The sequence below is a fragment of the Mustela nivalis genome (assembly GCF_964662115.1).
Source record: "Mustela nivalis genome assembly, chromosome: 20".
Taxonomy (NCBI): Eukaryota; Metazoa; Chordata; class Mammalia; order Carnivora; family Mustelidae; genus Mustela; species Mustela nivalis.
Genome location: NC_139039.1, coordinates 31,234,604 through 31,247,175, shown reverse-complemented (window position 1 = coordinate 31,247,175; position 12,572 = coordinate 31,234,604).

The window sequence follows — 12,572 nt, the reverse complement described above, 5'->3', positions numbered from 1 at the left end:
ACACTCCGAGGCCAGCGTTCTGGAGATACGTAATGGAAGCCACCCCATGCCTCCTTCCCTGAGGTATCTAGCAGTTGGTCATTCCTAACCCCTCCCAACTTGAGGGACACTCTGAACACATCTGTGATGATGTAAATATTTATCACATTGTTTCATCGAGACTATCTGCCTCTCAGAAAACCTCACTAAAAAGTGAGCTCAGTTAAGCAGCCTTGTAATTTTCATTTTAAGTTCTCTGTGACAAACATAAAACTTGACAGAACTTTCTGGATTTTAATATTTTTGTTTTTCCTTCAAGAGCATTCAAGGACCCACCAAGTTTTATTAATTTCGTTATGTATGAAGTATAAAAGGAAAATCCTTGTTAGACCTTGTTAGAACAATGTCCAAAATAAACTCAGAAATGAGTTTATTAAACATGTTGAGACTTCAAATCTACTTAAACTTGAAAAAGAAATTTAAGTCAGTGTTTTCTAAGTATTGATTAGTTTTTAAACTCTTAAACTCATATAGCTCTTAGCAGCATCTTAAATTGTGAAATTTGCAAAAACCCTTGTTAGGCACAAAGTATTTAAAGGGATTAAAAAATTTACTTTCTGCCATTAAAGGCAACTTGGTAAATGTTAGTTTTTTACTTTCTCCTTTTATTAACCTTTTTGTTAGATATTGGGACAGAAACCTTGTTTTCTTAGTCCCAAATTAGTATCAAACTGATCATCCAGACATCAACAAGTGATTATTTTTTCCAAATAGGCTCTTTGCTAAGATCTTTTTTTTTTAAATTGCTAGCTTAAATGAAGATTAACTATTATTCCTGCAGCAAGTGATAGGTCTCAGGAGAGTTTAATTTCAACAGGAAATATTATAATTTATCAAAAATCTCTCATATTCCTGAAAACATTTATATTAACACCTTTCTATTCCACTTTATCTCCATCCCAGAGTAGAAGCTGAAACAGAAATTTTTTATCTGGTAAGATCTAGCTGTTTATAGAGGGCTATTTTATTTAAAGCAATTTCAGTTTGCATAAAGAAAATTGGAATGAAAATTCCAGTTATGACTCTTTTTCACCTTCAAAATGTAATTGTATTGGTAGTTCTTCGGTTTTGCGGGATTGTGTTTCTTTGGTCCTCAATTTGTTTTCTGTCGGTAACATTTTCCTTTTTCTAACTTTTTTTTTTGTAATTACACTACAAACCAATTCTGATGGGAGTTTTGGCAGAGAAGTCTAAATTGCATTGTTGTGTCAGGCCATAAAGATTTTTTCTGGGATTCCACAAGAACATGGCTTGACCTTGTTAGAACAATGTCCAAAAGAAAATAATGTCAGATTATGAGAAGTTGAAAAAGGCAATGAAAACATGGCATAGTTAAAGAGCTAATATGGACAGTGCTACCAGTTAAGTATTTGAAGTTCACATGGTGTTTATCATTTTGCACTAACTTCATATGCAGCAACTGTAACAGGACCATTTAGTGCCATCATGACATTTCTGCTTATCCAGATGTCATATAAATTCAATTAATTTCAACAGTATCTAGGTCTTCAAAGAACATATGCTATCTCTAGGGAATGTTTGTGCAGTCTACTTGCCAGATGTGAAACCAGAGCTAGCAACCAGCAATTTTCTGACTTACAGTTACAGCATTTATGGTCTGATACCATCATCCACGTGAAGGAAGAATGCAGACCAACTTCACTCAATCTGTGGTGTAAGGATGTAAGTAGTGCAGTGAGTTGAATGATCTTACATTATGCTTTTATAGTTCTCCCTTACCATCCTTAGTGTGCTCTATCCCGTTGTATTTTGTGTGAGAAATTAGAAATATATATAGCAAAGTCAGTACATTTCTCTTTTAAATGATATATTGCATTTCAGGAATATAATAACTTCTCCCTACAAAGCATATCCCTTATTAGAGAATCCAAATATCTTTCCTATTCCAAAATGCCCGACTGATATCCTGTAATGGTTAATTTTAAGTGTCAAGTTGATTGGGTTAAAAGATGCTCAGATGGCTGGTAAGACATTATTTCTGCGAATGTCTGTGAAGGCATTTCTGAAAGGGATTAGCGTGTACTTCAGTAGAGAGATGCATTCTCACCACTGTGGGTGGCCATCCTTCAATCTACTGATGGCCCAAATGGAACAAAAAGATGAAAGAAGAATTAAAACCACATTAAGATATCACCTTACACCAGTTAGAATGGCCAAAATTAGCAAGACAGGAAACAACATGTGTTGGAGGGGATGTGGAGAAAGGGGAACCCTCTTCCACTGTTGGTGGGAATGCAAGTTGGTGCAGCCACTTTAGAAAACAGTGTGGAGATTCCTCAAGAAATTAAAAATAGAGCATCCCTATGAGCCTGCCATTGCACTCCTGGGTATTTACCCCAAAGATACAGATGTCGTGAAAAGAAGGGCCATCTGTACTCCAATGTTTATAGCAGCAATGGCCACGGTTGCTAAACTGTGGAAAGAACCAAGATGCCCTTCAATGGACGAATGGATAAGGAAGATGTGGTCCATATACACTATGGAGTATTATGCCTCCATCAGAAAGGATGAATATCCAACTTTTGTAGCAATATGGACAGGACTGGAAGAGATTATGCTGAGTGAAATAAGTCAGGCAGAGAGAGTCAATTATCATATGGTTTCGCTTATTTGTGGAGCATAACATATAGCATGGAGGACAAGGGGAGATGGAGAGGAAAAGGGAGATGAGGGAAATTGGAAGAGGAGCTGAACTATGAAAGACTATGGACTCTGAAAAACAATCTGAGGGTTTTGAAGGGGTGGGGGGTAGGAGGTCGGGGTACCAGGTGGTGGGTATTAGAGAGGGCACGGATTGCATGGAGCACTGGGTGTGATGCAAAAATAACGAATACTGTTATGCTGAAAATAAGTAAAAAATAAATTTTAAAAAAAGATGAAAGAAGGTCAAATTCCGTCTCTCTTCTTAAGCTAGGGCATCCATCTTCTTCTTCCTTCAGGCATCAGAATTCCTGGTTCTCAGGCCTTCAGACTCAGACTGAATTATATCACCCATTTCCTGGCTCTTCCTCACCTTGCTGACAACAGACTGTGGGACCTCTCTGCCTCCATAGCCATGTAAGCCGATTCCTGTAACAAATACTCTCATATATCTAAGAATATCCTCTTGGTTCTGCTTCCTTAATACAGTATCTAAAGTTGAAGATCCATTCACACTGGAAGGATTTATTGTCAAGGAGGAAGTAGCTGGAGAGAACGCTGTGTGTGCACTTGTGTTAGAGCAAGTGCATGGGTACTCAGACTGTGAAATAAACACAGAGGTGAGCAAAGTACTAACCCAGACATTACCCAGTGTATCCTGTTTAGCCCTGCCATGTTCTTGTGCATTTTACTCTTTCCTTTCGTTTTCCTATTGACAATATCACATTTGATGGAAAATCAAATTTTCACCCTCTGCCATTTTAGAAAGACTGCAGTAAATTCACTTTACTCCATTCTTGGGCTGAACTAAATCCCCAGTCTAAATCAAGCAATTGTTAAAGATGGACCAAACCATCAAAAAGATTTCATAGGGATTTTTAAGCAAAAGGAATTTTGGAATTTCACATTTTACCCATCGGTGGTGGTGGTGGTGGTGGTGGCAGATTTTATTTGGTTTAGTGGTTTTGTGCTTTTAGGGTTCAGAGTAAGTTGTGTTTTTACTATGTGTGGTCTGTTATATTTTTAAAGTATATATTTAATTCAAAAAAATCAGACTGATACAGTGGTGTCTTTCTCATTGGTCTCAGATTGTTCTTCTTTAAAAAATAATTAAATAAAAGGTCATGTAAGACAAACTCTTTGTGAAAACTGAAGATTTCTAATGCAGCAATGTAGTGAGCATGTTAAGCCCTTGTCAAGGAACCTATCATTTCTTTTTAGCTCTTCCTAGATAAAATGACTGTAGTGAGTCTTCAGTGAGCTCTCTTATTCTGGAGTAAGTAGAAATGACTCAGAGGACATATATGAAGGGCAATGTGAAAAAGGGACTGTAACTACGACTTATCAAACCTTTGCCTATCACAATACTCTACACTAACTGGTATTCTGCTTTATATTCAAATTCAGTCTAAGGTGATTAGTAACACTTAAATTAGAGACTCTTCCTGTGATGACACTGTTAGCTTTGAAAGAAAATTAAGTTACGAAGAAGAAGTTTGGTTTGATAAAGCACAGTTGCAAAATTATATGTCAGTGTCTGTATTGGTTTATTACTTGGAAAATGAGTGGGAGGAAGCAGTATCATAATAATATTTTCATTCAGGTTTTTCATACTGGAAACGTTAATTCATTTATAAAAAGGAGGGACATAGAACTACTGCAAATCTTGCTTTCAGCTAAGGTTTCCTTCAAATAGAAAATCTGCCACCGTGCCTATTTCTGATCCAAATGCAGGAAAACACAGTGCCATTTCTCAAAGGTAACAACCCCACCATTGCTCTGCCTGAGGACTTTATTAGATTTAATACTGAGAGCTCACAGTCAGCCACTGCCAGTGAATCCCTTGAAAGCTGGAAACTTGGATTATCTTTTGTCTACATTTCTATTACACAGACAGTTGTTAACCTTCCATTCCCAACTTGAACCTACTTAATGGTGTTGCCAACCAGCAGCTGCACCTCTGAGAGCCTCCAGCAAAATAAAAGCTGTATTTCACATCTTAGGTGTAGTGTGGATTTCCAAGAAGAAAGGTAACCTGATCTTTTAACATTCTGTTTGTACTTGCAAAGTATAGCACATTTGCAATATGATATTCCTTCTGGGAGATCAGCATGTGGATTATTCTGCAACTTTCAGAAGTGATTGAAATATTGCAGATTACAGTCTTGAAATAAAGAAGCTCATGGTCAGGAGCATTATCACTTCAGAGAGTGGAAAATGAGGTTTACTAGTTACTAAATCAATAGAAATAATAGGATTTGTATGAATAAGTTAGGTACTCTTTACTGAATCTTTTCTTTTCTTTTTTTCTTTTATTTGCTTGCTGCTGGTTTAGAAGACACCAAGTATGGCCAAAGCTTTACCCTTCAGTGTATAACTTCAATATTCTTGGTTTTGTATATCCTACAAACACATACATATATCAGAATGCTCAAGGTTTATATAAGGAGCATTGTATTTGCTTACTTATATATGAAACTAAAATTCATGCCTATTAATTTTCTCATTTAGATACATGTAGGAATAGTTCTTCTCTTTGTAAGAGAAAATCAGAACATAATCTGTGTAAAAAGTCATTTAACAGACTAGTTCTTTATTGTGTATCTCAGGGTTACATGTTTTTATTAAATATATAGGCCAATACTTCATTATTAATAATATCTGATTAGTTGCCACAAAATAGTATTGTATTTAAGCAAGAATTTTGGTGCATATATATAATTCAGTAATCTTATTCAACATTTAGAGATTGTGGTTAAGGAAGTATTCTATTCAGGTTATATACTTAACATGAAAGAAATGTTAAAACAGAAAAGCAACAACAAACATTATTATTCCCCACAATTTTCTTCCCCTAACTTCTGACAATTTTTTAGAGTGGCATTCCAGATTCCAAGTCTATTTCCAATGACTAGGATAATTCTATGCTTTAATGTCATAGTTTCCCAAATCAGAAGTTAGGGAAGGCTAAACATCCATAAATAATCTGACCTGTCGTGCACAGCCTCGACACTAGCTTTAGAAGCAAACCCAGTATAGACTCAAAACTTAGGAACCAAAATTCTTATGGAATATATGGAAAGATGACTGATGCTTTACAGAGTACAGAAACTCCCTTCCTTTTATTTTTTCTTAGTATAGTTAACATACAGTGTTATATTTCAGGTGTATAATGTAGTGATTCAACACTGTAGAGTCAATTCTATTCACTACTCCGTGTTCATCACCATAAATGTACTTTTCATCCCCTTTCATCCATCCCCGATGAAATGTACCCATTTCATCCATCCCCAGGCTCACCCAACCCCCTATACCCCCTTCCAAACCCTCAGTTTGTTTCTTAGAGTCCACAGTCTCTCATGCTTCCTCTCTCCCTCCGATTTCCCCAATTTACTTTTCCTTTCCTTCTTTTAATGTACTCCATGTTGTTCTTTATGCTCCACAAGTAAGTGAAACCATATGATAATTGACTCTCTCTGCTTGACTTATTTCACTCAGCATAATCTCTTCCAGTCCCGTTCATGTTGCTACAAAAGTTGGGTATTCATCCTTTCTGATGGAGGCATAATACTCCATAGTGTATCTGGACCACATCTTCCTTATCCATTCATCTGTTGAAGGGCATCTTGGTTCTTTCCATAGTTTGGTGACTGTGGCCATTGCCGCTATGAACCTTGGGGTACAGGTGGCTCTTCTTTTCACTACATTTGTATCTTTGGGGTAAATACCCCATACTGCAATTGCAGGGTCATAGGGAAGCTCTATTTTAAATTTTTTAAGGAATCTCCACACTGTTTTCCAAAGTGGCTGCACCAACTTGCATTCCCACCAACAGTGTAAGAGGGTTCCCCTTTCTCCACAGTTTGTGTTATTTACTTATTGTAAACAAACAAATACTTGCTGTTTACTGTTTGTTAATTTTGGCCACTCTGGTATAAGGTGGTATCTCAGTGTGGTTTTGATTGAATATCCCTGGGATAGCTAATGATGAACATTTTCTCATGTGTCTGTTAGCCATTTGTATGTCTTCTTTGGAGACGTGTCTGTTCATGTCTTCTCACTTTTTGACGTGATTATCTGTTTTTTGAGTGTTGAGTTTGAGGAATTCTTTATAGATCTTGAATATCAGCCCTTTGTCTGTAGTGTCATTTGCGAATATCTTCTCCCATTCCGTGGGTTGCCTTTTTGTTTTGTTGACTGTTTCCTTTGCTATGCAGAAGTTTTTTTTATCTTAATGAAGTTCCAAAAGTTCATTTTCACTTTTTTTTCCTTTGCCTTTGGAGACGCGTCTTGAAAGAAGTTGCTGTGACCAGTGTCGAAGAGGTTACTGCCCATGTTCTTCTCCAGGATTTTGATAGATTCCTGCCTCACATTGAGCTCTTTTATCCATTTTGAGTTTATCTTTGTGTATGGTGTAATAGAATGTTTGAGTTTCATTCTTCTATAGATAGTTGTCCAATTTTCCCAGCACCACTTATTGAAGAGACTGTCTTTTTTCCACTGGATATTTTTTCCTGCTTTGTTGAAGAGTATTTGATCATAGAGTTGAATGTCCATATCTGGTTTCTCTACTCTGTTCCACTGATCTATGTGTTTGTTTCTGCACCAGTACCATGATGTCTTCGTGATCACAGCTTCGTAGTAGAACTTGAAATCAGGCAATGTGATGTCTCCAGTTTTGTTTTACTTCTTCAACATTACCTTAGCAATTTGGGGTCTTGTCTGGTTCCATACAAATTTAAGGATTGTTTGTTCCAGCCCTTTGAAAAATGCTGGTGGAATTTTGATCAGGGTGGCATTGGAATTATAGATTGCTTTGAGAAATATAGACATTTTAACATTGTTTATTATTCTGATCCATGATCATGGGATGCTTTTCCATCTTTTTTGTGTCTTCTTCAGTTTCTTTCATGAGTATTCTGTAGTTCTTCGAATATAGATCCTTTATCTCTGTGGTTAGGTTTATTCCAAGGTATCTTATGGTTCTTGGTGCTGTAGTAAATGGGATAGATTCTCTACTTTCTCTTTCTATACTTTCATTATTAGTGTATAATAAAGCAATGATTCCTGTACATTGGCTTTGTATCCTGCCATGTTACTGAATTGCTGTATGAGTTCTAGTAGTTTGGGAGTGGAGTCTTTTGGGTTTTCCATATGAAGTATCATGTGATCTGTGAAGAGAGAGTTTGACTACATCTTTGAAAATTTGAATACCTTCTATTTATTTATTTATTTATTTATTTATTTTGTTTTCTGATTGTTGTTGCTAGGACTTCTAGTACTATGTTAGACAACATAGTGTTCAAGAGTGGGCATAGTGGCGAGAGTGGGCATCCTTGTTGTGTTCCTGATCTCAAAGGGAAGGCTGTCAGCTTTTCCCTATTGAGAATGATATTTCCTGTGAGTTTTTCATAGATAGGTTTTATGAAGTTGAAGACTGTTCCCTCTATCCCTATACTTTGAAGAGTTTTAATCAGGAAAGGATGCTGTATTTTGTTAGATGCTTTTTCTGCATCAAAAGAACCATATGGTTCTTCTCTCTTCTTTTATTGATTTGTTCTATCACATTGATTGATTTGCACATGTTGAACTATCCTGGCATCCAGGGATAAATTCCACCTGGTCATGGTAGATAATCTTTTTAATGTACTGTTGGATCCTATTAGCTAGGATCTTGTTGGGAATCTTGTCATCCATATTCATCAGGGATATTCGTCTGAAATTCTCTTTTTTGATTGGGTCTTTGGTTTCAGGATCAGAGTAAGGCTGGCTTCATAGGAAGAGTCTGGAAGTTTTCCTTCTGTTTCTGTTTTTTGAAACAGCTTCTGGAGAATAGGTATTTCTTCTTTGAATGTTCGGTAGAATTCCCCAGGGAATCCATCTGGTCCTGGGCTCTGGTTTTTTGGGAGATTTTGATCACTGTTTCAATATCGTTACTAGATATTGGTCTATTCAGGTTGTCAGTTTCTTCCTGTTTCAGTCTTGGAAGTTTCCAGGTTTCCAGGAATGCATCCATTTCTTCTAGGTTGCTTAGCTTATTGACGTATAACTGTTGATAATAATTTTTGATGATTGTTTCTATTTCCTTGGTGTTAGTTGTGATCTCTCCCCTTTCATTCATACTTTTATTAATTTGGGTCCTCTCTCTTTTCTTTTGGATTAGTTTGGCCAGTAGTTTATCAATCTTAGTGATTCTTTCAAAGAACCAGCTTCTAGTCTTGTTGATGTGTTCTGCTGTATCTCTAGTTTCTAACTCATTGATCTCTGCTCTAATCTTGATTATTTCCCTTCTTGTGCATGGGGTTGGCCTAATTTGTTGTTTATTTTCCAGTTCTTTAGGGTATAAAGAGAGTTGGTGTATTCTTGATTTTTCTATTTTTTTGAGTGAGGCTTATATGGCTATGTATTTCCCCCTTGGGATTACCTTTGCCATATCCCATAGGTTTTGGACTGATGTGTCTGCATTCTCATTAGTTTCCATGAATTGTTTAAGTTCTTCTTTGATTTCCTGGTTGATCCAAACATTCTTGAGTAGGATGGTCTTCAGCTTCCAAGTGCTTGAATCCCTTCCAAACATTTTCTTGTGATTGAGCTCCAGTTTTAAAGCATTGTGGTCTGAGAATATGCAGGGAATAATCTCAATATTTTGGTATCAATTGAGCCCTGATTTGTGACCCAGTATATGACCTCTTCTAGAGAAAGTTCCATGTGTGCTCAAGAAGAATGAGTTTTCTGTTGTTTTAGGGTGGAATGTTCTGTATATGAGGTCCATCTGGTCCAATGTGTCATTCAAACCTCTTGTTTCTTTGTTGTTTTCTGCTTGGATGATCTGTCTGTTCCTAAGAGTGGTGTGTTAAGATTCCCTACAGTTAATGTATTCATATCAATATGACTCTATATTTTGATTAACAGTTGGCCATGTAGTTGGCTGCTCCCATATTGGGGGCATAAATATTTACAACTGTTAGATCTTCTTGGTGGATAGACCCTTTAAGAATGATGTAGTGTCCTTCTAGATATATGACTCAGTCTTTAGCTTAAAATCTAATTTATCTGATACGAGAATCGCTACCTCAGCTTTCTTTTGAGGTCTATTGGCATGAAAGATGGTTCTCCATCCCTTCACTTTCAGTCTGGATGTATCTTTAGGTTCCAAATATGTCTCTTGTAGACCGTATATGGATAGGTCCTGTCATTTTATCCAGTCTGCAAACTCTGTGCTGTTTTATGGGAGCATTAGGCTGTTCACATTGAGTAGGGGGGCTGGACTTTATTGAAAGATATGGTTTTATTGACATCATGTTGCCTATGAAATCCTTGTTTCTGTAAATTTCTGTTCTGTGTCACCCTTGGGTTCTTTCTTCTTTTATAAAATCCTTCCCCCCTTAATATTTCTTGTAGTGCCAGCTTGGTGGTCACATACCCTTTTAAACTTTGCCAGCTCTTTATCTCTCCATCCATTTTGAATGTCAGCCTTGCTGGATAAAGTATTCTTGGCTGCATGTTCTTCTCATTTAGTGTCCTGACTATGTCTTGCCAGCTGTTCTGTCTTTCCAGGTTTCTTTGGACAGGTCTGACATTATTCTGATGGTCCTTCCTCTGTATATAAGGAATCTCTAACCCCTAGGTGCCCTTAAGTCCTCTTGTCTGAAATTATGATTCGTGAATTTCATAATTAAGTGTCCGGAGGTCTTTCTAGACTCATTGATCTTGGGGGCTGTCCTTTCTGCTTCTAGGACATGAACACTTGTTCCATTCCCCAGATTAGGGAAATTACCAACCAGAATTTGTCCAACTATATCTTCTAGTCTTCTCTCTTTCTCTACCCCCCTCAGGGATCCCAATAATTCTGATGCTGGAATGTTTCATGGCATCATTTATATCCCTAATTTTGTTTTCATGGCTTCTAAGCTGTTTGTTCCAGTCCTCCTGATCCTTCTTTTTTATCAGTTTGTGTTCTAGATCACTAATTCTATCTTCTTCCTCAATTACTCTAGCTGAGTATTTAGATTAGATTGGATCTCATTGATAGCATTTTTAATTTCTGCCAAATTGGCTCTCACTTCTACCCTTAGAGATTCTGTGTTGTCACTAATGGTCTTCTCCAACCTAGCCATTGCCTGGATAATTGTTACCCTGAATTCCCCTTCTGACATACTGTTTGCCCATATCCAATAGTTCTGTGGCAGAGGGCACAGTCTCTGAATTTTTCCTCTGTTGGGTGTTCCTCCTCCTAGTCATTTTTGGTGAGAAAGTGCACCACAATCAAAGCGAGGTGTACCCTGGAAAGTTACAGAGCAATCAGAAGTCACCACCAAAAAGAAAGAAAAAAGGAAAAGAGAGAGAGAAAAAAGAGAAAACCCAGGCAAAATGAGGCCCTAAAGTAAGATTTATAAGTACATAAACAAAAATGAAGAAACAAACAAACAAAAAAACAAACAAAAAAACAGCCAAAATGAACCCTAACAATAAGATTTATATAATACCAGAACAAAAACAAATACACAGAAACACTGACAGAAGAATAAGATGGGAGTGTGGTTATACATCCTTGATGTGGATGAGGAAGTTTATTTTGGTTCTTCCTGGGTGTATCTTATTATCTTTGTTAAAAGACTCAACTTTCCAGAGATACAGGGAAATTAAAACTGGTTTATATATAGGGGTAGTATTGAATAGGGAAAATGGATTACCTTGAAGCTTCTATCTATATGTATATTTAAAAAAAAAAAAGAAACATGGGTATATGTATGAAAAAAGTTCAAGTTAAAAAGTTTATTATGGAATATGTTGTATTAAACCTCTAGTTGTAATGGTAAGTAGGTTTAAAAAATTAAAAGAACAAAAATCATGAGAACAAATTAAAGACAGAAAAGTTGTATCTATGAAATATATAGTTGTTGGGACAATACCAGGAGCTTAATATATTGTTTTCCCCTGATGTTGTTTTACAGTTTTATGGGGACTCTGTGATGGTTGTCCTCTTGTTCTTTTGGCTTGCCTTCTGGGGGAGGGACCTGCTGCATTGTTTTCCAGTCAGTCTGGCATGGGTTGAGTTGCCCTACCCCCTATCAAGGGGTTGGACTCTGTAGAAACTAGTTTTTCAGGCTTTTGTTCTACTGGAGGTTTTTGTTCTCTGGTGGCTTTTTGTGGCTTTTCAGAAGGTCAGAGGAAACCCAGACTTCTGCCTCAGAGAGATGCCTCAGACTGTTCCCCTCTGTGTGGTCCAGAACACACAGACTCCTCCTCTGCAAATTCCGTTGAACACCGCAACCTACCACAGGTGGTACACACCCCCAGCCACCAGCCCAGTGGTCACTTGAGGCCCTCACTTGGCTCTGCACCCCCATGCCACTAAAACTGTGAGCGATATTGGTCCAGGGATCCTGCTTCTGGTGGCTGCCTTTGCTAGGACTACTGTCTGAACTCCAGGCCCATACTGGGTGTGTTCACCCCCCGTGGCTACACAGGTTCTATTTTTAATTTTTTGAGAAACATCCATACTCTTTTCCATAGTGACTCCTCCTGTTTGTATCCCAACAGTGCATGAGGGTTCCTTTTTCTCCACATCCTCACAAGCACTTATTTCTTGTGTTTTTTATTTTATCCACTCTGACTGGTATGAGGTGGTATTTCCTTCTGGTATTGATTTGCATTTCCCTGGTGATAAATGATGTTGTGCATCTTTTCATCTATCTGCTGGCCATGTGTATGTCTTCTTTAAAGAAATGCCTATTCATGTGTTCTACCCGTTTTTTAAATTGGATTATTTGGGTTTTTGGTGTTGAGTTATGTAAGCTATTTATGTACTTTGCATACTAACCATTTATCAGATAAGTCATTTGCGAATATCTTCTCCATTCAGGATATTG